Genomic DNA, 4,302 nt, shown 5'->3' with positions numbered 1-4,302 from the left:
GACTAAGCTATGATGTGGGGGAAATACTCATTCAGATATCAGTGATTTAATACAGAAAATTTATCTCTTATTAATGTCACTATCCAATGAATGCCAGGCACCTCTCCTCTATATGATGATTCAGGTCCTGTCCCTGCTGTGATAGTCTCAGTTACATCTAGTTGACATCTAGTTGACAAAAGGGGGGAAATGAGAAGGTATACTCAATTATCAATTATCTCAGTCTGGAAATTAAATCATTTCTGCTCACACTCTAGTGGCAAGAATTAGTTATACTGTCCCATATAGACTTAACAGATCTGGAAAGCAATTTAGCTGTCTGTCCAGAAAGAGGAAATATATTTGTGAGCATTTATTCATTTATGTAATTCATTACTCCTTACCATAATACGATAAATCAGGTTCAACATATTCAGCATCACAGAATTTAGGGTGGTCTTTTTGCAAGGTAAAATGAGTGATCATGGTGAATCTGCCCAGAAAGTCTACAGCTACAACCGCAGAATCCAGTCTATCCAGGCTCCAGCTGCTTTTTGTACCACAAGATGGCAGTTTTCCTCCTCAGTTTTAATACTGATAGAGTTTTTTAGAACAATGTTGGGACAGAGGACAGACATTGTTATCTAAATTCATGTTGTCACAAAACATGCTGTTGTGGAATTTCACAACATTTTTCAAGTGTAATACATAGTTTTTACTCTGTCTTTAGTCATGACTAAACAGACCATTTTCTTTGACAGATACAGACCTATTTTGACACTCAGAATGGCATGAATTAACAAATTAAAAACATGACAAGTCAATCAAGATGCTGTGGGAGAAAAGCTGTACACTTCTATGTCTTTAATGATACTCTTTTGTTCTTTTTTAAACTAATGGTTCTACATGTTTGTTTTGCACTGAGTCCCTCATATCATGTGGAACCTGGAAGGTGGCCTTTTAGATTAACAGTTGATTGGAGGTTGGAAATCTCTCATTTAAAGTAGTTAGGACCCAAAAGTTTGGCCCTTTTGATTAACAGTCATTTGAGGGCTGGGAGTCTCTTACTTAAACCAGTTAAGACCCAGTAGGTGGGCCATTTTGACTAACAGTTGGGAGCTGTGAAACTCTTAACTGAAGCAGTTATGACTTAGAAGATGAGCCTATTTTATTAAGAGTTGGTTGAGGGCTATAGTCCCAAAGGCACACGGTTCAAATTCACCAGCTGTTCCAAAGGAGAAAGATCAGCAATCTCCTCCTGTGTCATTAAAACTGCCTCTGAAAACCTGCTTAAGGGTCAACTCTGGATTGGTTCCAACTTAATGATACACCACAACAACAAACAAAACCTGCTGGAGGGTTAACTATTAGTCACTTCTAACTCCAAGACCATGACTTTGAATTTAAGCCATAACTTTATAAATATGTGAAGAGGTATTTGGTGGTGGTGTTTATTAGGTGCCATTGAGTATGGTTCATGAGTATAGCTCATAATGACCCTATAAACAACATATCTCTTCCTATCCTGTGCCATCCTCACAATATATTACACACTCAAACCAATAACTGCAATCACTGGGTCAGTTGACCTAGTTGAGGGTCTTTCTCTCCTTCACCATACCTCCACATTCCCAAGCATGGTGTCCTTTACCAAGTCATAGCCTCTCCTAACAACATGCCCAAAGTATGTGAGATGAAGTTTTATCATATTTGCATCCTTAGCCCTCAAACTAACATCATTGCTTCTCAATAACTTGGAGAAATCCCTGACCTCTGTGAAGAGTTGTTGTTGGTGTATACCGTAGAGTTGGAACTGATCCATATTTGACTCTCCAGTGGATTTTGAGAGGCAGTTATCACACAGAAGGAGATTGCCCGTCCTTCTCCCATGGAGCAGCTGGAGGCATCCAACAATATCCCTTTAGGATTGGAACAAAGAAATATTTATAGAGAGAAGATACATATGTTAGATGTTTTGGGGGGATTGTTAATAGTTTTTAAAAGAAGACAAGAAAAAAGAAAAGCAGAGTAAAATTTTTTTGAAAGAAAAATAAAATTTACTTTGTTTCTTCGAACTTTTCTCTATCCACCTTGAAGTCTGTTCCTACGGGGTAGACTCTTTGTTACTGTTGTTGTTTTTGTTGTGTACCGTAGAGTCAGAACCTACACATAGCTGACCCTCCAGTGGGTTTTCAGAAGCAGTTAATTGCATGGTAGGAGATGTCCCATTCTTCTCCCATGGAGCAACTGGTGGCCTCGAAATGCATGCCTTCAGAATTGCAGCACTGCTTCTTGCCAAAACCCCATGAACAAGATCAAATAACAGGCTGAAAATTGTCCAGTGGAATATAGCTAATGGAATAGATCAAATGTGTAGTCAATGCACATGAATTGTTGGCTTTATGTGTCATTGAGTATGACTTATAACTATCTTATTAACAACAAAGTTGAACTCTGTCTGTCTATCCTATGCCATCCTCATAATTTCTGACATGTTGTTGTTGATTGCCTTGAGTTGAGCACGACTGCTAGCAACCCTATAAACAAAAGGCCAGAAACCCCTCTGCAACTATCAACATTTATCAACGTTCACAGAGTTTTCGGAAGCATGTTGTTTAGAAAGTGGAGCTCATTGCAACAGTTACTGTGTCAATACACCTGGCTGAGGGTCTTCTTCTCTTTCACCAACCCTCCACTCTTCCAAGAATGATATCCCTCTCCCAGGAATAATCACTGCTAAAAACATTCCCAGGGAGCTCTGGTGGCCTAGAGGTAAGAAGTTGCTTTGCACTTCCAAAGGCATGCAGCTCAAATCCACCAGCTCCCACTCAGTGGGAGAAAGATGGGCAATCTCCTCCCATGCAATTCACTGAAGCCTCTGAAAAACTACTGGAGGGTCAGTTACTGGTCAGTTCCGACTCGATGGTAAACAACAACAGCAACATTCTCAAAGTATATGAGAGAAAGCTTTGTCTCAGCCTTCAAGACAACAGCCTCCAAAATGGATTGCATTCATCATCAAGAAAACAAACGTTCTCACCACTGGACCATCACAATAGATGGAGAAAAGATTGAAACTGTTAACAATTTCATCTTACTTGCATCGACAATCAGCACGATTGACACCAGTAGTCAGGAGATCTGAAGATGTTTTGTATTGGGAAAGTTTTCAGTGAGGGGGCCTCTCCAAATTACTGAGAAATAATAATGTCAGTTTGAGGACTAAGATGCACTTGATTCAGGCCATGGTCTTTCTGATCACTTGCTATGCATCTGAGATCTGGACAATGAATAAGGATGACGAAAGAAGAATTGATGCTTATGAGCTATGGTGTTAGAGAGAAGAGAATGTCCCATGGGCTGCCAAAAAAACAAAAAGATGTCTTGGAGAATGTGCAGCCAGAGTGCTTCCTGGAAGCAAAGGTGATAAAGATAAATTAATAAATTATAACTGGCACGCAAAAAGTACAAAGAAAGATTCATAGTTGGAAAATATCTATTTTGTGATAGAAAGGAGTATAGAAATCTCATGACAGAATTTATTATGATGCAAAACTTATTCATTGCAAATCCATTTTTAAAAATGAGTGGTTATTAAGCACCCATTTACTAAGTTACTAAGCCCATGGACTTCATCCGATGAAATAAACAGGAATCAAGTGAACCACATTTGTGATTATTGAGAAAAAGACCTGGAGCCAAGTGAAACATACTATCAGTTGCTCAGATTCAAGTACAAAATGAAGCTGAAGAAAATTAAATCCATGAAAGCCAAAATGCGATCTTGATTGTATCTCAACTGAATTTAGATATCATCCAAAAATACAGGCAGTGCATTAAATACTAAGCACCAAAGAATAGATGAATTGTGGTATGATAACAAGGATATAATAAGAAAGCACAAAACCACTAAAACTACAGAAAAGAAGGAAAGAAGAGTCAAATGGAAGTCAGAAGAGACTCTGAAACTTGATCTTCGTGTATGTGTGGGTTTGGTTTTCCCTTTTATATTATTTTGCATATAAAATTCATATACATTGTGTTTCATTCATATTCATTGTTTCACACATTCATTCACCTCAGGTTTCATATAAACATTCGCATACATTATTTTTTATGAAATTAAACACCATTCATAACAACTATGAGATATCATCTCATCCCAGTAAGAATAGCAAAATTTAACAGAACAGCAAGCAACAAATGCTGGCAAGGTTGTGGAGAAACTGGAACCCTTATTCACTGTTGGTAGAAGTGTAAAACGGAGCAACCACTGTGGAAGACGGTGTGGCACTTTCTCAAAATGTTGCAAATAGAGATACC

Source organism: Elephantulus edwardii, unplaced genomic scaffold (assembly GCF_000299155.1).
Source record: "Elephantulus edwardii isolate Elephantulus edwardi_28Jun2011 unplaced genomic scaffold, EleEdw1.0 scaffold00309, whole genome shotgun sequence".
NCBI lineage: Eukaryota > Metazoa > Chordata > Mammalia > Macroscelidea > Macroscelididae > Elephantulus > Elephantulus edwardii.
Note: the sequence above shows the minus strand (reverse complement) of the source record.